Consider the following 24676-nt stretch of genomic DNA (forward strand, 5'->3'; position numbering starts at 1 on the left):
TTCAACCTTGCTTCAGCATTAAATCATCCAGAAACGCAATTTATTGCTTCATATATTCCAACACCATGAACAATATCCATTAAAACTCCATCTCATATAGTGACCAGATTGCTTTATGCTTGGATTGCAGTCTCAATATTACAGCCTCTCCCAGACAGTGGATTACTCTCCCCCTGCCAACGTGAGGCTCACTACAGCATCCTGTGACACTCAAATTCCCAAGATGTGCTATGTGTTCTCCCATCTGTGAGAAAACAGTCTCCAGTTTAAAGTGTTTCTCTGTGGTAAGGCATAAACATTGAACCCTAGTCAGTACTTGTTCTGGGAGCAGAGGAACCACCAAACTGTTCCTTCAAAATGACAACATAACCATCTCAGAAGTTGCAATAACATCTCAGTGCTAAATCCCATATGGAACATGAATTGAAAGCCTCATAAATGTACCACATAAAATCAATTACAATGTCAGAAGCATTTAACTTTTTTTTTTTCCCCTGAGCCTGTACATCTTGTTGAAATAAGAGTCTTTCAGTCCACTTTTAGCCAAATGTGAGTCTAATGGATATTGCTTTTTAAGACACTAAAATCACTTTTATTTCTTTCCCTGACCGTGTAGAGTAGGCTCTCATTAATGTACTGTGATTATTTTTTAGACTTCCTTCCTCCAAAACCATTGGAAACACATATTCAGCAATTCCAGGTTTTGGTGCCTACAGTGCAGAAAGGATTTACAATAAGAAATTACTATTATATGCTCAGTGAGATAATTTTTGGCCAGTGGTTAGAAAAATCTGCCAAGAAATCTGCCACTAACAGTGACTTAAAAAGCTTAGTGAAGACAGTTTCTATTTCTGCAGCAGCTTCCAAATGATTTATCGCACCTTTTTACCTAGAGTCTGACACTTGGATTAGACAGGCCAGCAAAACTTTAGGAAAAAAACCCATCATGCAACAGGTATTCCAAGGACATTTCTTCATGGGCAAATGCAGCACATTGAGAGTCAGGGTGTCCCATCTGCCCAAAAAGAGGTCATAAATCTCAGCTTAGGTGACTACCACATTGGGCATTTCAGGCAGCTTTTTCAACCTTGGAGGTTTGGGCAACCTGCCAGTAATGAAGATGAATCAATGCTTAATGCAGCTTAATGTAATAGGTGTCATGTTCATAATTTACAGAAGCTCTTTCTAAAGCATTAAATTCATTTATACTCTTTAAAAGCTACTCAATCCTCAAGGCTAAGTTAGTTTGGTTGGTGGGAGGTGGCTCTTTTTTTAGGCTCAAATGATATATAAATTGTTAACATAGCCAAACCCATCCATTAGTGCATGTGAAAGCAATAAATGTGCCAAAGTAGCAATAACATGATCGAGGAAAGTCATTATGGTCATTAGGGATGATAGAGTTTCATTTATGGCACCAAAGAGAATGAAGGCTGTAGAATAAACCTCAAGAGTCCTGGTGATCAGCAGGCTTACCTTAGAATAGAAAACATTACCTTTGGTTTCATACATGGTTACATATTATACCAGCAGCTTTCATTATCACTTCTGCCACCATCTTCTCCTCAGATTTGGAAATTTAATTGCAGACAATACAAGAGAGTTGAGCACCCAAATGCAACACTGATCTGGAGTCCTTTGCACAGGAACTCAGAGACAGGCTAGAATGTTTGCCTTCCTGGAAGGGTGGCAGAAGATTGGCAGTTTGGGACTTGCTAAACTCTGGGATGCGCTTGCTTGGCAGAGGAGCTCTTGCTGACCTAAGGAAAGATTTGCGTTGCCTCCAGACTGAGGCCAGAGTGGCCACAACACATTCCCAACTCAGGACCCTCCCTGGCAGATTCTATATCTCAGAGTATGCCTCCCTCAAAGGAATGCAATGTTGCTAGAGCAGGCACAGAGCACTAAGACTACAGAGAAGCATGGGACAAGAAGGACTTCTTGCCTTCTGTGTGCCAGTAAAAGAACGTAGACCCTGACACTGAAGATGTTTGTGCTGCTAACAGTGAGCCAGACTCTATAGTTACCAAAACAGACCAAATCTTCCCTTGGTGACAGCTGAAGTTTAGCCTAGTTTTGGTCCAGTGGCAAAACTCCTCTGGGAATCCAAGATTTGACATATTAGATCACTAAAGAGCTGTAAAACACGTACTTGCAATATCATAGTTACAGTCCCCCTAGTGCCAGAAATCTCAGCAACTTAGCACATCCTAAATTACAGCACTACCTTTGTCCTGATGCGGCTCTGGGTCATGTTGTAGAACTTGGTCAGCATTGAAAACTAAAAGATTCAAATGGCTTTGCCTTTTTCCTTTTTGTTTCTAAAACGTTTCCAAACACCAGCTCCCAAACTGTGTTCCTGCTAAGCTAGAGATGTCCAGCTGGCATTGGACAAGTTGGTCTGTACTCCTGCTGAGAGTTGAGTTTGACCAGAGCCACCAATGTTGAGAAAAAGACTACACAGAAGACTAGTACCTGTTCTTTGTCCTCAAAGAACAAGTATTCCCCAAAAAGGTGGGAAAGGGGGGATGATCACCCAACCACAAGGACCTGGTCAAAGACCACACCAAATGCCCCCAGTAGCAGAGGACTGGCATTCCTCTGTTGTTGTTTGCCTGGTTTTTAATCTGTGTTTTTTCCACACAACCAAGAGCTGCCTTCAGGAATCTGCACTGACTCCAGACTGAATTTCTCAGTAAATGGTGCCCATATGTGTGTTATAGGTACACACAGAGCCAAAGCTGTGCCTCCACACGCACCACTATGGGATCAGTGTGTCTAACAACCTGTAATTAAGTCATGTCATGTAGCCAGATTTGACTTGGAGAAAAATGCCTACAGTAATTGCATTTAGTTCATCTTGTAGCATGGTCCCCATCATAACTGCTAATTCAATTGTATGTTCATTGTGCCAGCTCATTGCCATTAAGCACACATTTAATTACTTCAATAAAGGATTAATATGCAGCACACAAAAGAAAGGACATCATGCCTTGCCAAAGCACACAGCTGCCTCACCATTTACTGAGGAGATAAAGAAAGAATATCATCGGGAAGTATAATCCTGTTACAAATACATCATTATTAGATGAACATTCATGACTTTTATTTTTGTGCTTGTTATGCACCACTCAGCATACATATCTTTCCTTGGCACCAGAAAAAGCCATAATGCGCAAGTGACAGCTCTGCCATTGTTGTCCCAGTGATGGCACTGCTGGCCCCCCTCCTCACTCCCCCACAAGCTTGTAAGGTTGCTCTTATCTCGTCTCCAGGCTAGGGCTTACAGAAGCTACATTACAACATCCTGAGATAAGGGGCCCTGCTTGACATTATTTCTGTCTGTGCTGCAAACAACTGACAAGCATGGCAAGTATAAAAAAGAGCGAGAGCAACAAAGGTGGCTGCCCCCTTCCCAGCTCCCCCCTCCTGCCTCAGAAGACAGCTCATCAATTCTCCAGGATGTACACAATCATTACTGTAGGGGAAACAAAGACCAATGTCAATTGTGCAGTGTTATAAAGCAGTTCCTCAAATTTAAACCATGTACCTAACTGCATCTGATGGCAGAAGCTATTTAGCAGTGATATTTTACGGAAAGGCAATGAAAAGCAATAACTGCTTTATTTAATGTATCTGTTCAATCCAGCTGCCTTGGATGGGCCTTAATAGAAGTTGTCGATCAATGTCAGTGCCTTTGAAATAACTGCAGCAGACTGCAATAAACATGAAGGAAAGATAACTAAAGCTACTGATCAGCCTCTTGTTAACTTCCTGCACCCAGAGATTTGTCATTTGTTTGTACTACTTATAATAGCCAGGGGTGGATGATTATCATGGGTGCAGGAGGCTGTGTGAGGGGAGGAATGGAGCCAGTTGGGGAGAGAACTCGCCAAAAAAATTCAACTGGATGCAGTGAATTCAGATGCTGTATCTCAGCACACAGATCTGTTCTCCTGCTGTTTCAGTTCAGGACAACTAGTTCCTCAAATTTCTCTGGTCCACAGAGGAACTTGAAAAATAGTGTCAGGGACAACGCATCTCTTGCTCATCCAAGACCACATCACATAAACAACACCTCAGCTCGTCAAATATTTCTTACAATAATTATCAGAAAAGCTGATTTACATAACCAAACAGATTGAGGTGGTGAGGTACAGGCAGGTGGAATGTTAGTAGGTGCCTTTTAGGGAATGAACTTACTCAAGTCAAGCCAAACAGGCACTTGTGAAAGAGAAGCAGCAGAGTCTGATTTGTTCTGTTTGGGAAAGCAATTCACGATTCACCTCTCTGCTGAACCACACACCATAATCTTGGCATTGTGCAGCAGCTGCTCCTGAGGGAAGATCAGACAGCCAAAAACCCCAAGCCTTTTGCAAAAAGGCAGCTTTCAATGGCAACTGCAGAAGCTGAACATATCTCATTTGTCCAAAAACAGATCAACCTAAGCAGGGCAAAGGCACACAAGCCTCTCCCCAGCACTCCCAGGAATCAAAGATTTAGGAAGAGGCCAATACATGAGCTTAATTCAGCAGCACAATGGAAACACAACTGTTGACTTTCAGCTGATCTGGTCAACCCGTTCACCTTGAGTTAAGTAACTCTTTTAACAATATTTGATTATCTAGTTTTCTTGGCAATATTTTAAAACTGCATGTTGGCAGCATTCACAGCAACAAAATTTATTGTAATTTTACCTCTAGAGTCTCAGCAGGCTGATTGTTATTTGTTTTGCTTCAAGGAGGCCAGCGAGAGCTCAACAGGGACCTGTAAAAATTCAGGAAAAGACAAAAATATTCTTCCCCCTTTTCGCAGTCTATTGATTTTGCTCAAAGACTGTTAGGATCTCCCTCAATATACTGATATCTTGGTCCCTGAAATTTCATCTGTTGGCCTCCAAGGAACAGCAGGTAAGAATTTTGTATTACCAGTGAGTCTGTGACCAGCATCCCAATATTTCACATAAAATACCAAGTTATAAACAAGTATCAGCAGAATCTAGGCTTCCGTATTTGCACTATTTCTTTCTGGTATCCAAGTATTAGGACAAGGTCTAAACTGAACTTCCATTAATTACAGATTTGTAATTGTACAAGTTTGCTTTGGGTCAGCATCCAAGCCTAAAGATGGAAACTCCCTTTAAGAGTTTTTCTTGGTAGTTTTGTAACGTTTTAGGGAACAGATCCTCATTTAATCTCATCTTCTCATTATGTGGCCCTCACCAATGTAAGTGGATTCTGAAATCATAGGAAAATAGGATCAAATGCATGCTACCACTTCTGCTTCAAAGGCAGAGTACGTAAACCAAGCAGTAAACTGACTCCTCGAAGGGCATGCAAGAGCTGCAGCATATGCAGACAACTCTGGCACGTCACAACTGATACATTCAGCCCCGACCCTGCCCATGGATCCCAAGGGTGTGGCAGCACTCACTGAGCTGGCATCCAGCTGCACACTCTTGAGTGTTTAATTGCAACCAGCTCTTAGACAGCAGACTGTCATGCACAGCTCACCTCCCACTACTGGAAATGGCACCCAAACCTCTTTGGACAGACAGCAGCACCTCCACAGGAATCCCTAGCAAAAAGTGATTTAAGGGAGAAGGCAGCAAGGACAGAGCTTTGCTGACAGCTTGGGAGATAAGGCACTTTAATGTCTCAATTTGGTTATTGCTTCTGCGATATGTCCTTGCTAGCTACCTCTCTGCAGGGTGCCCTTTCCTTTCAGCTCAGTGATGTTACTTTCCAATCCATATTTTTTTGTAACATATGCTTCATTCATAATATGGCACTTCACCGCCTTTAAAAGAATTTTTTTTTTTGCTCTTGGCTCTACATATGTGAAAAAGAAATAAATGTGTAGAGAGAAGATAGATGTGGACTCATATCTCTCTCATTTGTCTAGATGAAAGCCTGCTCTGAGTTTGAGCAGCAAACCATGCAATTAATAGCTCTGCCCATTTCCAGTGCAAATTCAGTTTTCCCTGAGAAAACCAGAAATGCTATTAGACTAGATACCATTACTATCCAACTCAGTGACTGCAATATACAAACTGCAGTCATTTCATAGTCTCAACATTTACAATAAAAATTTCCAAAATCTTATCAGGAAAAATGCACAAAAAACTCCCACAATTTGGGGCATAATTGAATGCCGTGGAGAAATGCTCAGTGTTCAAACACTACTGTTTTAAGCAGAAAAGATCTGACCTCACCATTGACTTTTAGGGTGAGGTGATCATGATGCCATTTCTGTCTTTGCTCTGTAGCGTGTGCAAAGTTAACAGGGCTACTCAAGCGACCCCAAATTTGTTTTAGCTGGATCTCCCCAGATCCCACGGAACACAATGTCTCCTCTGTTTCCAAGGCACAGCTCAAGCAAAGCTCTTGATACTCCTCCTAGACAGATGTCTAGGGACAAGAATGAAGAAAATTGAAAGTGTAAGGGAGGGTATGTAAAGTATCTGAGGCTTCTCCTTGGAATACTCTGGTAGGAATTGGATTAGTTATTTCCAAGACCAGATGTGGCTACTCTGGTTTTAACAGGAAAAGCCACCACAGAATGAGATTTAAAGCCTTCAAACAAACATCTCACACAAAAGCATTTACGGGAAGCGATTTGCCAAACAACGATTTTCATGAGCCTTGTGACTTAGAATTTTGAAAATTTTATATAGGGCTAAGTCTTGAGAAGTTGACTTTTCTCCCTGGGATCAAAAATCAGGGAGATTTATCCCATTTGGTCCATTCAAAAACCCATAGACGCACATCAGTTATAATAATATATAAAATTATATGAATCCCTTTGATTAACACTTTTCTGTTGAAGAGCCTCACTAGTTTAGAGGTATGAGGCTTGTCATTGCCACCCATGCCCTGTATTGGATTAAACAAAGAGAATCTCTACAGGTACTCTTAAACCAGTGTTTACAAGCAATTGCCTTTTTCACTAAGGCCTGCAGTGATGTGTCAGCTGCTTGAATGCTTGCTGATATCAAAGCAGAAAGAGAACAAAGAATAAGGGAATAAAGTAAAGGTTTTCCACATTCTGCCATCATGGAGGGGCCTTGAGCCTCCAACAGCATGCCCTTGTGCTGCCCAGGACATATCCTGGATCCAAGAACTCAGTTCCTTCTATCCCACTTACCATCTGAAAGGAGTGTGATGAATTGCAGTTCATCCTCCTAAACCTGCAATCTGCATATCTTCATCATCAGGATGCACAAATATCCTACAAATAGGTCCTGATATAACTAGTTATTAGCAACTGAGCTAATAACACCAAACACTGTCAAGGGGCAAAGCCAGGGTTGAAAAACACTGACCTAACACATGGCTCCTGCCAGCAAGAGGAGACAGGCTCCCACTGTGGTAATAACTCCCCACATCAGCACCAGCCACTTAAGTGTTTAACACAGGGGATCCAGTCTTTGCTCTACACTTGGAGGTAACCACTGTTATCAGTCTGAAAGAAAATTGAAGTTTCTCAGATTAAGGAAGAAAAAAAATCCCCACCTCTTGCAAATTAATAGTGAGCAAAACTCCACAGGGAGTTTTGCTTTAAGCCTCAAATTGGTCTCCCACCTAGGGCCCACACAACTGCTGGCAGATGGCAATTGTGACTTCAGAGTCAGCCCATGGGGAGAGGCCTACAAGGTCCCATCATGGGCTGGCTGGGGCAATTTAAAATCCTGAGGCCATTAGCAGAGAAGTGGGCACAGCCAAGCACTGTCCAATCCCCTCCTGCTGCTAGGCTGCCCACTGAGCTCCCACTTCAAGCCCCAGGCTGGAGAAATCAAAAGAGCAGGAACTACACCACTTAACACAGCAGCAGATACATTTTCAAGGCTCCCTGAGTTTTTATCCTAAGAGGACAACTTATTTCTAGTATTTTGCAAAGTAGTTAAAGAGAAAGATCCCAGGAAAAACACAATAGCAGCAGATGGGTTGTGCCTAAATTAAGGAATGGGTGAATTGAAAGCTTAGAAATGGAGCAGATTACAGACATTTAAACAGACAGGTACAAATATTTAAACAGCTTTAGCTCTGCACAACAACGAAATTCTTTTTCTTTCCCTTTGCTTTTATTTTTGGCTTTACACTTCTTCACTTTCAAACCAAGAGCAAGAGCCCCTGCAACACTGACATAATTTTGTCCTAACCTTTTGAGAAGAATACACACCAGGAGACTGAGCAAGCTGCTAACTCATAAGCTTACTTTAGCTCCCTCCAAATCCCATCCTGTGAATTAGCAAATGCTAGAATCCAAAACTGAGTTTGTTTTCCATCCCAGGCCCTTCAGGATCAACAACAATCTCCTTTGAAGCCCATCATATGAAGACTGTCACCTGTAGATACATCCCTGATGTATCTATAGGTCATGTATATGAAACATCCCTTTCCCATTTTTGCAGCACTTACTCTTCTACTTCCTTTCCTTAAAAATCAAAGTTATTATTTGCTTTCTTATTTCCTACAGCTTATTTTTTTGATGATCCTACTCACTGAGAAGTATCAACCATTCAGATGGCCTCCTGCATATACTTTGAAGATACTATTAGTGGTAGAAGTCGTAATATTTGGAGAGCCAGAATTGCCTTCCACCAGCAACGGCTTAAGCACTCATAAGAGTACATGCATTAAAAGTCAAATTTCAGCCATAGCAACAATTTCCAGACCTGTAGTGCTGTCCAAAGCAAAGGAGTAGGCCTTGCTGCAGGGTTAAGTGATTGTTTGTGGGACTTTTTCACAGCAAAAAAAAACCCCAAAATACCTGGGAATCAGGTTGAAGCTGAACAAAGATTATGTTTTTTTTACGGGTACAACTGCTGAGGCAGACCCCTTTTCTCCAGACTCCCTGAAAACACTGCTGGCCATTTCTACCATATGACACAATGACTTCACAATGTAGGCAAATGTCCACTAGAGATTAGCATGAGACTGCTAACTTCATTTCCAATTGTGACCCAAACCTGCATTGATCCTACAGTCTCAAGGGGTACAAGGCTAGCATACTGCATTAACCCAAAGTAAGGGAGATATTTTTCCCATAGTCTCTTATCTCTTCAAGTTTCTCTTATTAACATGCAGCCTCTGTTCCTCATGTTGGCCAAGGTCTCACATAAACCAGGTTTGCTTTCTTATTTTTCAGAGATTGGTAGTTAACACTTTTCCATGTTCCTCAGCATTTCTTCCATCCCTCTGAGTGCTGCAGGCTCACAACTGAAAGTCAAAATCTTTCTGTTTAATCTGTCTAAAACTGTGCAACACTATCAGTGCATAATATCTTGCACCACCTTTTAATTCTACACAAACAGCCAAAAATACAGCCATGAAGTATTGTAGGAAGGGTTCCTACACCACATAGTAGGCAGATCACATGTGCTTTTGGAGGAAGAGTGTTTCTGTGTCCTGTACAGGTGCTGTTTCCATGTCATCCTGTGAGCATTTTTCTTCCTTTTAGAGGCCTGACAGTAAAGTCACAACTGCCTTCCACTTAATCAGGTTCTGTCAAGCCAGTGCCTGATCCAATTTTTAGATAACAAAGTCCTATAAAGAAATACGTAACTAACATTGTTACAGAGAGGACTGAAGCAAAACCATTTCTTCATTAACTGGACAAGCAGGAGAAAAAGTGAACTCATGACCACAAGATGTTTTCTTTTCAATATGTGTTCTGGCTTGTAAAATAAGCATGTATTCTATTTTTGCCATCTGTTGGGAGTTAGGCAGTTTTTCTAATTTGCTGGGAGTTAGGCAGTTTTTTGAATTACTCACTGTGGCTGGTAAGACTAGTTACATCATCCCATTGTGAGATGCTCCACCCAGAGGGAGGAGCCAAGCATCCCTGCCCCCATAAAACAAGCATTTCTGAGACAACAGACAGCCTTCTTCACCAGATTTCCCAGAGGAATCAGGAACCAGGCCCAGCTGCTCCTTCGCCGCATCTTCAGAAAGGACCTACACCCTTCTGCAGATTGCCGCTCCAGGAGGAGCAGCCACCATCCGGCTGGACTACTATCAACACCCTGACTTCTCAGGGTGTCAGGTTTTTCTCACTCTGACAGTGGTGGGTTTTTTTTTGCTTGTGCTAAATTGCATTGTTATTTAGTTTTTTCCTTCCTAGTAAAAAACTGTTATTCCCATTCTCATATCTTTGCCTGAGAGCCCTTTTAATTCTGAAATTGTGATAATTCGGAAGGAGGGGGTTTACCTTTTCCATTTCACAGGAGGCTTTTGCCTTCCTTCACAGACTCCTGTCTTTTCAAACCAAGACAATATGGCTTCTAGTCTTTTTAAATCAATAGCTGAAAACAAGACTTCTGTAAGTTACCTACTACATAGACACACTATCAACAGATAATATACAATAGGCACTGGCACTGCTTTGTAGACCAAAAGCACGCACTTGGCTATTTGTGTTGTCAGGAACAAACACAGTGTTGGGTGTATGCAGCACTCAGCATCTCTAGATCTGCACAAGCAACACAACTTGTTTTCATCATGTCACAGGAGATCAGGAAAACAACAACTTTTAGAGAACCAGGATGTGAGAGTTTATACAAGAATGTAACTGAGTAAAGATGGACAGATTGCAAAGACATTTTCTTTCCTTTATTTCTTTCTCCTTGTTTGCCAGTAATCTTTGCATTTAAAAGCAGCCAAAAGTAAACAGTTTAGAAGATTCACCCATATGTGACAAAACCATGGAAGAGTCAAGCATCACAAGCATCCCAATCATTCTGTTTTACTTTAATAATAAATATTTTTAAAGTCAGGAGTTTAGAAAGTTATCTGCAGTAGGACCCTCTTCAATAGAATATCTAAATACATGTGTAACTTGTACCATAATCTAAGGCCATGTTGAGCAACCAAGGAGCTCCCACTGTTTTGTGGCAAAACCAGTCACTTCAGTCAGCCTGGGTGTAAGGACGCAAAAATAACCACTCTCCGAACTAGACAAGTATTGGATTTGCTACACACAACCACACTGCTTTCTACTCCTCCCAGAACTTTCACATCCCTGAGATTACTCTGTGCAGGAGTCTTTGCATTTAGACTTAACTATCCATGTATTAAAGCAAAGCCAACAAATCATGAATATTAGACAAGGAATGATAATATAAATTTACCAGTACCTCTGAAGATGTAAGTAGAGTAGTCCCAAGGGGTGAACTAAGAATAGCATCAAAGAGCTTGGCTACAGTAATTGTCTCTAATGGACAAAACTGAATTGACCACATACTGTCTGCACTTAATGGCCAAAGTAAATTAATTTACAGCAAATGACACCATTTGGTCAAAAATTGGTGTGATTGGCTACTGACACGTCAATGACAGGCTGACCACAGGACACTACTAATGCAAAGATGGGCATTTAGAAAGTTCTTGAAGCTAGAGGACTGCAACACCACCGCCAATTCTGCCTCAGAGATAACAGCACTATCCAAACTTGCTTACTTAGCAAGTTTCATGAGACTGCCTTTCAAAAATACATTAATTAGAGATCTGTTTTATTTTTATTGCATTTTACTAATCTAAGTGTTTGAAAACACTTTTAGTTTGCTTTATTTGAGAGTTGCACAAGCATATAAAAATAACACAGGTTCCTGTTCCATTTGAAAAAACAGTGTGTGTTCATATGTAACTCAAGTTGGCTGCAAACAACACCACCGCAATTCTGCTCAAGTTGCCTGGTGAGATTGATTCAGATTTCTCAACTCTAGGAGACCCAGTTGTTAACATTCACTAAAGGGTTGTAGTGAAATCTGTTGCCTAAGTGGGGCAAGAAGACAGGGGTTACCCTATTTGGAGTAAAAAGCTTCTTATGCTGACCATCTCTGAAATGTTCAGAGGGTCACTACACCTCCCTCAGCCTCTCTGTGACAATACAGTGAGCCTAAATTCCATGACTCATATACTCACATCTGTTTCCTGCAGTGTCCACACCACTAAAGGCTCCCAATCTTTCTCAAAGCCTATTAGATTTTTTTTTCTTTCTACTAAAGTGAGTCCTGATGTATGTAACATCCTTTCCAGACACCCCAACCTCTCTGACAGAAAACTGTGGGAGCACTACATAAGTGCAGCAATGAGGCCGCTGAAGTGGTCTCTCTGTGCTGCTGTCCCAGATTGAGAAGCAAGATGTAGTCTATTACCATCTGTGTAGCAGTTGTCTTCTGTTAAGTGAGCAGTTTTCCATATCTCTTCCACAACCAATCCTCTCTCAGAGAGACATTTGCTGACAATGGGCTATTGAATGTCACTGCATGACTGATAAGAACTATAACATCCCATTGTGAGATGATCCGCTCAGAGGGAGGAGTCAAGCATTTCTACATAGATATAATCTTGAGTTTCTGGAACACCAGCACATCTTTTCCTGCACTAGATTTCCCAGAAGAACAGCTGCCTCTTCCACTGCAGGAAGAATACACCCCTTGTATACAAGATCACTGCTCCAACAGAACCACACCTGACCACCTGACACTCCAGAAGGACTGCAGCCATAATTCCCAATTGGACTGCTGCCAACACCCTGACTAACAGGGTGTCAGGTTGTATTCTGACTCTGTCAGTGTTGGTTTTGTTCACTGCATTTTTTTTTTTTTAATTTTCTTCCCTAATAAAGAACTGTTATTCCTGCTCCCATATTTTTGCCTGAAAGCCCCCATTAATTTCAAATTTATAACAACTCAGAGGGAAGAGGTTTACATTTTTCCATTTCAGGGGAAGCTCCTGCCTTCCTTAGCAGACACCTGCCTTTCCAAACCAAGACAGCTGCCCAGCAGCAGAGGTGAACCTCAACACAGGCACCTCCTCCAGTGCAGGCTGCCAACTGCAACTCTGACCTCAGCAAAAGCAACACACACAGGCACTGAACAGGTGGGGGAATTGTTGGGAGAACAGTTGATTAAAGTATTGAGGAATAAAATGAGCTTGGATTTAAGGTTTTGCATCACACAAAGGGTCCTGCTGAATTACTGACAATGAAAGGCACTTTAATTGCACTGCTTAAAAGCTCTCAACAGGCAAAAAAAAAAAAAAAAAAGGCCATGAAATGACCTCTCTTCCTTCACATTGCTTTGATTTTACTCATGTACTCTGTAGACTTTTAGTAGTTACTCTTAATTGCCTTTTGCCAAAGCTTCCATTTCCGTGGCATCTTAGCTAGGACCTAATTTTTTCCACTCTCTGACTGAAGAAAACCAGGTCCTGAAAAGGTGTAAGCTTGACACCATGTTTCTATTTGTAAAATCAGATTATTTACAGAACAGGAAGATTTGGCCTTAAAAGCTTCACTTCATATTTAGCATTCCTATCTCCCCCTCTTCGGTGGAATTATACACATGTAAGGTGTAAGCTCCCCACTTAAATTAGCCACCAGCTTTCATGCATCTCTGCACACATTACCTGTATCTCCAGGCCCTATTACATAAAACATGGGAGCTGATGAAGTCACTAGAATAATGTAAATTATGGAAATAATGTAAATAAAAGTCAGAGCAGTCTGGTACCCACAGGCATTGCTGAGTTTTCACTTAGTGGATCACCTTGGGAAGCCACTTAAGGCATCTAGGGCAGCTGAAGTAGTATTCTAGCTATAATCTCTAATACCTCTTGCAGCCACCATAACCTCTGAGGAATGCAGCTAGTATCAAAGATTTAATGCTTTTTCACATTAGTGATGTCAGCACAAAATGGCCATCTTCTCTGAATAATTTATCTCCCCACTGCATAATTTTCTTATCTCTTTTTCCCTTTTGGCTTTTTACTGTAGAGGGGAAGGCAAGTGGCTGTTAGTCCTCAAAAAAAACTATGGAGGATCCTTTCCATCAATCAATTAAAAAACACTTACCTTACACTCAACATGATTTATTTCTTGTTAATACAATTGTCTCACTATATCCTTCTATTATTATACCCTTAATTCCATTAGCCATCCACTTAATGCTCTCTTTAAAGCTGACCCCAGGCTGGGGAGAAGGGAAAGAAAAGTTCGTCTAAGAGTGGCAATGCCAATAAAATTTTGAAGTTTTCTCTTAAAATCCTGTAGGTCACAGGAAAGACAGATCTTGAGCATATCCTGCTTGCTCTACAGGAGAGTATTTATATTTCATACACTTTCAGCTAAATGGTTTGTTGGCTCTATGCTATTTGTATTTTCATATTTCATTATCTGCTGCACTCCTGTGACAGAGCAACTTTACCAGCAAAAAGAAACTTTTCCCATTCCTCCTCTAACAAAAACAACTCTGATTTTGAAAAAAGCATTTTCAATTTGAGAAATTTTGGCTTATTCCTCAGATGAGGTTAGAGCCTGATACCCTCCTGCCCACCAGCCCATGCATTTACTGAGAGGATGCTTTAAAACAACACCTAACTACAGAAACCTCACCAGGCGAGACCAAGATTACCCAAGTATGTTGCTTACATGACTGACAGTATCCTCTGTCAAATAAAGTTCACATAACCATCAGATCAATTCTTGGGCATGAGAGAGTTTGCTAGTGCCTCTGCTTCAAAAGACAAATCCACTGGTAATAGGTTGCTCATTTGCTTTCCTGGCAACACTCAGCTTCTGCTTCCTGAGAAATAAATTCTAAAAGCAGAAGCCAGGACCACCTCTCCTGAGGCTGAATTTTCACCTTAGAAGTTGTCTATATGCAGAATTCCTGACCTCTCCTTCAACAAATCACAGTTCATCTGGGCACCTCCAAGTTCACAAGGACAGAGTCAGAACAGAAAACTGACAAATACAGCATGCCATGTTCCACCTGCTGTCCAGCAATAGGCAAAATCAAAGGCAGAAGGACCTTTGGGAGAACCTAAAAACCAGTAATTCCTGTGGATTAATTGCATCAGGATCATTATGCTTTCTTAACAGCTTCCAGGCAATTAGTCTTTTCTCTGTGTCTGGATTCCTTCCCTCAGTTTTGTTTTTAATTAGAGTAATATTAGCAAGACTGTGAAATATTCCATAACTTTCTCAGTACACATTCATGCAGAGATGAATCTGCGCCAAGGGATTTGGGTTTGGATGCTAGGCTGGTATCAGTAAAGTCAGAATCTCAGATTTTTGGCTCAATCTCTTCAGGCAACCACCAAATGGTAGGCTTCAATTGCTGAATCCCACATCTTTCCGCTGCAAAAAGACATTCATACATGCTGTTGCCACAAAACTCAAAGCAGTTTGCAAACTACACGTATTGTAGCTTTCTTTTTGTTCCCTTTTTGGTACATAACAAGGAGTGTTATTTCTCATGCATTCACAAATAAAGCACTCATTCCATGAGCTCAGCTGAAGCCAAGTCCATAGAATGGGGCAAGATCATGCTTCCATCTCCATGGGAACTACACTGTCAACCCTTGCCCACCACAGCAACTTGGTTATAAAGTGCAAAACTAAAGGAACAGAAAGATACATCCAATCCTGAGCAGAGCAGTAGTAATCACCAACACAACTTACATATTGCCAGGGGCCAAGCTGTCCTCAAAGAAGCATAATGTGCCTAACCAAGAGCTACCTGTTAGAGGTTCATCTCCAATAATTTTCTTTCTTCCACCTGTATCACCAGAAATTTAGTCAGTGTTGCCAGTAAAAACACATAGGTTTCAGGTTTTGGCATCTTTTTTTTTGTTATGGCATGCTTTTTATTGCTCTCTTTCACCATCACTGACAACAATTCAAGAGCAGAACACTTTTCATGGTTTGGGGTAGTGCTCTGCATATTTAGCAGCTTTCAGAAAGAATAATAAGAAGCAAATGTTTTTCCCAGCACTTGCAAAAGCTTCAAGGTAGTTAAAATGGAGCTGCTAAGCAGACCACACCTTACCATAGGGCTTCTCTTGTCACTGGCATCCATCAGCTGAACCCTGCACATTTCACTGGATTTTCCTTTACCATGGGAATTTCCTCCTGATTCTGCTCTGAAAATTCCTTAATTCAACAGTTTATATCACAAAAGCAATTAACAGCAGCAAGTGTGCATGTCTCTCCTCATAACTGCTATGTGTGACTGTCCAGTAGGTGTGTTCTGCGACACCTTGCTAGGCAGCAGCAAAGTAGTCACAAAAATAAATGGAATTCCAATTTGCTATTGATATACTTTAAAAACTAATAAACAGGGCTGGTGCTGATAATTGCCAAACCTCTGCCCAAATAAAACTATGACACTTCATAAATATCCAATAGAGATAGATCTACATGAGAGATAGAGATAAATCCCATTTTCCCCAGTATTTATAAATATATCCCTTTAACACTGAATCTTCTGTTAGGAAATGTCATCTCAATCATACCCAGATGTTCTATTTTAAGCATGAATCTTTCCTCTTTGACTAACTCAAACAAACATCCATCTTACTTTAGGCCCCACACATAAACAACATTCCACCACATGCATTCTTATTAGAAGTTACAGAAGTGAACAATGAAAAGAAAAATCAATCACTAGGGTAATCCAGTTGCTCTACTGGCCTCTTGCATTAACTAACCCTGTACCAGCCAGGTTAACATATCTCCAGAGTCGGGCAAGGGATGAGCAACAGCAGTAAGGAGCCAGCTTCCCCTCTACAATATCATACAGGAATGTTTTATGCCACTCAGAGTTTCCCTTGCTCTATTTACACTCATCATTTCTCAAGAGTGCATAGAGCAATTCTCTCTTCTTGTCCTTGGTGTTCACAACACTCCCTGGGTACCAAAAGGTTTGGCTACATCCCCTCTGCATGCCCAGAGGACATGATGCCCCACAGCCTTAAGCCCAAGCTTTAGCTTGGTTTGAGGCCAAGGTTGTTGAAGAGAAGCACTTCTGACAACTGCTTCTTTCCAGCTGATCTGAGAAGAAAGACCAAGTTTTGAACCACACAGCTTGATACCACCACTGGGATATTTGTTAGAGAAGGCAGACCCCTGAAGGTTGAAGACTGCTGATACCCTCCCTTCTCTGCAAGGAAAGCCTGACTTTTGGCCATTATTAAACCCCAGAACTCTCAGGCTAATAAACATGGGAACTGGCCTGATCTTTGTACAGCCTGACTATGGTGCTTTATTGTTTAGACTGAACCGCTTTACCAGTAGGGGGAAAAACTTCATATGTGTGGTGAAGCGAAAAAGGTAGAGAAAAAAAAAGGTATTTTCTTTCCACACAACATGAGACTTTCCTGTAGTATCAGCGAACTGAAAAGGCATTTCTTCTGTCCTGATCAGTCATAACATTTCAACCACAGAGCTAGCCATGAAATCCTATGCATCATTTAGGACTTTGATGCTGAACTGACTTAATAGTAAAAATGTCTTGGCAGGGCTAAAGCACCTGCTGTCAAAGGAAATCACTGATTAAAGGGGTGGGTTTTTTTTTAAAGAGGTCTTGTTCACTTTCACAAAACTGCATTAGGGTAATCCCTGAGTTATAACTCTGATGAGTAATTACTCCTGCAGTGTGCCTAGAGAAATGCTACTCAAAATCCTCATTAAAACCCATACGTATTTCTTCTGCATTTTCCTTTCAGCTATTATCAATGACAATGATCCGTGTATAAATATACACTTTCCTCCTTGATGATTATCCCTATTTCTTTTGCCTGATTCATTCAGCAAGGCCACAGTTCAATGCTTTTGAGGCCACAATGGCCTCTATGGGAATTAAGTCTGACATCAGAAATACTGAATCTTAGCTTCAGTGAATGAATTAAATGGGGAGGATTACACTAAATATCACTGAGAGTGCTCCTGCTCCCACAGCCAATGGCAACCTATTTACTGTGGAATCGGTTAAGGACCTTACTTTAGGCAGAGCCCATGAAAATTAATTTTGCCATTTGGGACAAGTTGTTTTGCCATTGCTTTAATAAGAAGAGCATAGTTACATACAAAGTGTTGCCTTCTGTTCCCTGTGTCAGTTTTTATAAGGTGGGATCTCCTGGCCAGTGGCAGACACTTTTAGGCTTTTTTCATTCACCTGTGGCCTAAAAGTGCCCAAACCTACACATGGCTGCCAGGAGAGAGTCATCCACTTTCTGAAAAGAAATATATTCCGAGATGTTGCAGCTGATCATTCCAAATAAAACCATAGGCTCATTTCCAGTGCTCTCAAATAAAAGACTAAACTTGCTGGTGCTCACTTCACCGTCTCAGTTATCAGCTTCTTACTGAGACAAGGCTGCTAGAGCAACACCAGTGTTACCACCTACTTTAGAAAGCTATACCAAGATTAATGGATCTTCAGAGGAAAAAATACTAGGAGTAAAATTCATTCAGCTTCCCTCTGCTTCAGGCAATAGCAATGGAAAAGCATACTGAAGAAGCAAATGAAAGAAGAAGACCCAGGATGGGGGAAACTGGAAGAGAACACAGATGCACAAGACCCAAGAATGGCTAGAAATATGCAACATGCACAAGAAAAACAAACCTTTCCAAGTCTGAGAAAACACCAACCCTTAGAAGAAATTAAAGTGTAAATCAAAGCAACCTCATACTCTGCTGATTTTGTTCAATTTATACAACATCCTTAAAGAGTCTTTGGCCTTCTCAGCTTCTCTTTGGAGCACAGGTAAGATGTTATATTGGGCTCCACTACCTTCTAACTTCCTCTGTTCCTCAGCATGGAGAGACATGTTTTCATAACAGAGCTTCAGATGGGCCAGCCAAGGAAGCTAGCTATCTCTTCTTGCATTTCTGTTAAAATATGGACCTTGGCAGTCAAAACAGCAACAAAATCAGCAGTTTTCAAGAATCAAACATCTACTCCAAAAGAAGCTGTCATGGTTTGACACTGGCGCGATGCCAGCGCCCCCATGAAAATATACATTTTTAAATAATTGCTGTGAGATGTGATCAGGAACAGAGCAGAGCAGGCCCATCTTAGTAACAAAGAAAAGAATTTTATTAAACTACTACTACTGTAAAAACTACGAACACTAAATCCTGGATGAAGACTTTCTAAAACACCCCCCCTCCTCCCACCTAATTTCTAAACAAACTTAACAGTGAGACACCACCCAGGATCTTGATCAAGTTGCTACCCTTCAGATATTCAAATACTCAGTCTTTCAAGGGAGACAGGAGTCTCTCCTGTGCCACAGACCCCCCCCCCAGGAAACACAATTGCCACCCTTGTGTTTCCATGCCACACATGGCAACCGCCCGGAGAAAATTTGCCATGGTGACACTCTCCTCTCCATGTCACAGTGCTCTCACCACCGTGCATGGACAGACTGCTCATAGGGCTCTTTTAAGGATGCTTTGCCATGGACCAAAAGAGACAACAGTTCAGTTTCTCATTTTGGGACTACAGTCCCCCCCATTTTCCCTTGGGGCTGAGGGTCCAAGAACAGAGGTCTTCTTCTCCTCTTCTTCTTCCTTGAAGACAGAGGGCTTCTCCACACGTTCTCTCTACTCCTCTGCTGGTAATCACTGAAACAGGTCTCCTGGCACACCAACGCACCACCCTAAGTGCAGCTTCTGTTAGGAGAATTTGGTTCAGTCTATGGCTAACAAGAGAAGTCCAGCCACAAGCCACTCCATCATCTCCTTCCAACTCGAGAATTTCTTCTTCCATCATCTCGGATCCCAGACTGTCTCTCTTCTACTTCAAATCAAGGAGGAGTAATATTTTACAAAGCCTTCATTTCTCAGGAAAGGGTTAAAAGCTCAGACTCCCTGGACGGCTGATATCTCTGCCCAGCAGCCGATTCCCAAGGCCAAGGCTGGGCGCCTTCCCCCCCCCCCCCCCCCTTCTCCTCCGCGCCGGCAAAGTTACAGGTGCCGTCCGGACTCTCTGTCTCTTCCCTCTTGTGGGGGGGAATGACAAAGACATCTCCGCTTCTCTCCACCCTTCTGTCCACAGGAGCTGGCTCGGTTCCAGTCCTTCTACCCCTCAGCTCACCTCGACCAGGCCGCATGGCTTCCCCTCCCCCACCCAGCCCCATGGCTGGGCAGGGGAGATCTGCACAGCACCTTGACCGGAACCACAGAGAGCGAGCTCTTGGGAGTTCTTGCTTTTAACCCCCTGTGTTCTCAGAGGCGTATCCCTATCTTCAGTGGTCACTTCAGGTGCCAATATCCAAACTTGACCACTGATTGGTTTGACCCAACTTCCTGAAAAAAAAAAAAATCACTTCCATGTCAAACCACGACAGAAGCGTAAGGGTTTAAAAGAGTAGAAAAGCAGTTCTCTCTCTCTCTCTTCTATTTCTCAAGGCCTAGGGAAAAAAAACAATTAAGTTTGAAGTTTTTCCTTAAAAATCTTATGGTCAGAACCATAAGTGAAAAGTGAAATCTGATTTTAATTTAAGTTACTCTTCCAACTTAAAATTAAGTTGCTCTTCCAATTCAGTGTTTTACTTCAGCATTATAGGACACATCCAGCTTTAGAAAATTTGTGATGGGACACCAATACTTGGCAACATCTGGACTTAAAGTTCACTTTGTCAAAATCAGATCTGAAGTTGTAACTGAACTGTGAAGGGACCCTACCTAACACCCTACTAAACTCATCCAAAACACCCAGCCCTATAGGCAACAAAAAGATGGATACAATTTCTCTTTGTAACACACTTTCTGCCTGTGCAAAGCCCTGCTATTCATATCTATGCAGGAGAAAAAAAAGTCAAATTTTTAAGCTATTAAAAAAAACCCCAACAACACATCCCCAAAAAACCAAATTCACTAGCCCACGAAAAAAAAAAAAAACCAACAAAGAACAACCAACCAAAAAAAAGAAAACCAACCCAAAACAAACCACAACACAACCCCCCCACAAAAAAAAACTCAACTTAAAAAAAATAAAACAAAAAAACCCCAAAACATCACTGAGACATTTGTTGGGAAAAAACTTCATTTAATGGGTAGCTCCCAGTACTCTTTTTTGTAACACCAAAATCAACTTCTCTTTCAGTAACTTGAAGAGTCACAGCCTTCATGGCTAAGAGGCTAATGCAGAAGCCTATCTGTCTGTCTGCATACTTGTGCTTAGAGAGAAATGCCTCTTAGGATATTCACACACGCAAAATAGCAAGTAGCACTTACAAATCAATTAAGCAGACTATGCTGTTAGAAATTATTCACAACATAAACAGCCAGGACAGAGCAAGCAGGTAAGATCATAGGAAAACACTGAACATGTTTACTTTATGACATAGGCAAGCAATCCACAAAGGATGCTCTAAGATCCTTTAAATCCTTTTTTTTTAAGAGCCTTAAGCATGAGTACAGTTTATTAGCAGGCAGCCTTTCATCAGAGGTTCAGCACATAAATTGGGGGAAGAAAGAAGGGAGGGACATTCAGAGTGACGTCATTTTTATTTCAAAGAAACAAAAAGGCATGATGACAACCTGCTTTCTTGGAGATGGCTGAGCACCTGTCTGCAAATGGAGTGTGGTGAATAAATTCCTTCTTTTGCTTTACTTTCACACAGACTTTTTACTTTACCTATCAAACTGTCTTTATCCCAACATACTAGTTTGCTCACTTTTTTGAGCTCCTTATTCTCTCCTCCATTTCACTAGTGATGCCCCCTTGACTTAAGCACCACTGAAGACCCAGGATACCAGCTATATTCACTTCTCCCTATCCCTACAGATATACAGGTGCTCCTACTTTCCTTTGGAAATTCTGGAAAATAAATAACCTCAAGGTAATAAAATGTGAGGAAGGCCCTCTCATGTGCAGCATAAACTTGGACAAAGCAACAGATGCAAGGACAGACAAACAGCATACTGGAAATTAAACAGGAAGGCTATACTTCCACACATGACATGACAGTGCCATTTAGAAACCATTCAAAAATATTAAAGGAACAAAAAATAAATCTGCTTCAGGGGTAAATAAATGGCACCTGTATCACCACCTGAAGACCTGCTGGCAGTTTCAGTAGGGAACCTACAGCAACTTCACAACAGGATGACTGCTCTAGCATTGCTCTTCATAACTGAAAAAAACTCACTATAATTATATATTAGCCAACAGAGAGACTTGGAATAAACCTGTGCTTGCACAATCTTTCTATAACAATTGCTCAAACACAAGTTTTGAACATTTGTCTCCTTTGTCAAGCCAAAATAACAATATCAGTATTTCAGTAATGCCAAATGTGACATTCTAAATATTTTTAACTCATACTAACTCATCAGAATGTTATCTTAGCAACATATATTTGGCAGTACCTGTTCGAGGAGCAGGAACAAGGCTGCACACACACCCTGGGGTCAGGCAATCCAGGAGGCAGAAATGGCACTCAAGAAGGGCAGAATAGGCTGGTGGTGGCAAATCAGATCAGCCACTAGGGGTCTTTAAAAGTCTTCACCAATAAAACACCCCAGTAAGGAGAACAAGACACAACAGAAAAGAGACATACTTCTTGTTTTGAGCTTAAATAAGAATCCCAAGCCTACAGGCAAAGACTATGAAGTGAGGGTAGCTATGCTAGCTCGGGAAGTTCAGGTTCCAGGTGTCCTGGGTCTGCTCAGACTTAAATGAGCCAACTATTCTCAGCTGCCTTTGAGGGAATCTCTGCTACAGGACTGGCTGGGGAAACTCAGTGAATCATTTAAAACACCTGAGAAAAATCATTATCTAGAAGAGTCTCTTCATTGATGCTGAAAGGCACCTGGCCAGCAACCTGGCACAGGTGGCTATATTTTGCAGAGATTAATCCCTCCCATAGCTAGCTATAGAGTGGGCTATCCCAGGCTCAGGAACAAACCATAAAGACAGTTAATTGGAACTTGAACCATCTCTAGGCATACTTGCTTCTTACATATTTGTTTCTCCATGTTTTTAAAAGCATTTTCCTTTTACAGAAAGCTCAGCTTTCCATAGGTTCTGTACAGTGCCACAAGGAAAATGTGGGCCTATTTTGCTGTTTCTGACTATAAACATGTTTGCAGTTGTTGCCGAAAAGCTTCTTCTTTTGCAGACCCACAAAGCAGCTGGTCTGAGAGCCACTCCCTGGCAGATGGGCTTTGAGCAGGAAATTTTCCCAAAATATATATTCTTGTCATTTTGCTACCACTTTAAATGCACAGTATCACAGAATGGATGAGGCTGGAAGGGACTACAGTAGGTCATTTGGTCCAACCTCCTTTCATTCTAGGAAGGTTCCCTATTTTGGACAGGATAAAACCTGGGGTTGTTTAAGACACAGAAATAGCCATAAATTTTCATCATGTAAATGGAAGTAGCATTTCATAAAATGATTTTATGTGAACCATTTTCACAATCTACTCAGGTAAGTTGTTATGGCCACTGTATATTTTCAGCAGTCGTACTTCTAACTTAAAAATAATGGCGCTGTATTGACCACAAGATAACCCTTCTTCATTATGAATAATATCAGATTATATATCTTTCACATGTTTTTGCTTTATTCAACAGTTTTTGGTGTGCCTGACCTTATTCTATTAATATTAAGCAGAATTAATTAAAGCTATGGACTTCTTTTTTTCTTAGTGTGACACATTTTGCTTAAAAGTAATGTATCACTCCCTGACTAATTTTTCATGACTTAAATTATTATCTTTTCCCCATGGTTGTCATTGTTCCATATTTTTTTTATGAGCCACTAATTTTTTCAAGTATAAATTTGAACCTGCTTTACTAACGTGAACAGCTGTTAGGCCTATACAACTAAGGCAGAGCTCCCAGCAGCCTTCTGCTGAAAGTTTGACATGGAGACCAGAAGTCGATGGCTATAAAACAAGATCATTCTATATTTTACATAGGATAATTATATATAGTAGCTGGCCCTGACACTGGTCGTGAGTTTGAAAATCCTTACCCAGCTATAGACACACTCTCCAGTTAATTTTTGGCCCTGATTTTCCTAAAACCATCCAAAAAACAGTTGTTGCCTCTGCATTGTATTTAAAATCATTCCACTACAACCACTGAAGTTCTCAGCTGTGTCTACCCCATATATTTACATACTTGTGCCTTAACTATCTCATAGCCACATCAGTCACAAGCCCACAAGTCCCCATGTGTTCTGACTAGTTCTTTCCATAAACCTGGATGATAACTGGTTTATAATGTTTGCCAGTTTATTGTTTATAACATTTACTGGTTAATAATATTATTTCAACTGTGCTGTTCTAATGGAACAAGCATTACAAGGCATGTAGGCAGAGACACAGCCGTTAATAGATGCACAGGTATAAATGGGGAGAAGGGTGATGGGACTTCAAAATGTTCTTTAGGTTCTCTGACCCCAAGGATTTTTCAGGCTTCAATGCAGCTCAGATCACACATGTTTGATCTCATTTGCATAGGTACTCCCATGTCTCAAGTGGCAATAGCGTGTTTCCACAAATACTATTCCTACTGTAGGGCATTGCTTAGATTTGTGAAAGTGAGGTACAGATTATGCCACATATCACTGGACATATGGAAACCATGCATGGGTGCTGTGTGAATGATTTCTGACTGGTTTCATCACTTCCCTGTGAAGGCTTTGATTGTGCCTGAATGACACATGTTTGTAGAGTTTAGACAGCTGCAGTGAGGCATGGGAAGACTTTCAGTGACTCTCCTTATGTGCATGTGAACACTGGAAAATGGGATTTATACCTCAGGCCCTGCTTACAATGGTGAAGGAATATGCATTGCTTCCTAGCACTCAGAGAATACCTCTCACATCGTGGGGAAAAAGGTAGAATTCCTCCAAAGTAATTATAG

The 24676-nt window shown here is 41.2% G+C and overlaps 1 long non-coding RNA gene across 1 annotated transcript; it reads right to left on the reverse strand.

Annotated features, from left to right (window-relative positions):
- On the reverse strand, positions 1-22492 carry LOC137472580 (uncharacterized). The gene is made up of 4 exons (XR_010998285.1): positions 22168-22492; positions 4698-4767; positions 1497-1678; positions 1-1131 (listed from the first exon to the last, which is right to left on the reverse strand). It is a non-coding gene; the product is annotated as an uncharacterized lncRNA (long non-coding RNA).
- Positions 22493-24676: the final 2184 nt, after the last annotated feature.

The sequence above is a fragment of the Anomalospiza imberbis genome, chromosome 4 (assembly GCF_031753505.1).
Source record: "Anomalospiza imberbis isolate Cuckoo-Finch-1a 21T00152 chromosome 4, ASM3175350v1, whole genome shotgun sequence".
Lineage (NCBI taxonomy): Eukaryota > Metazoa > Chordata > Aves > Passeriformes > Viduidae > Anomalospiza > Anomalospiza imberbis.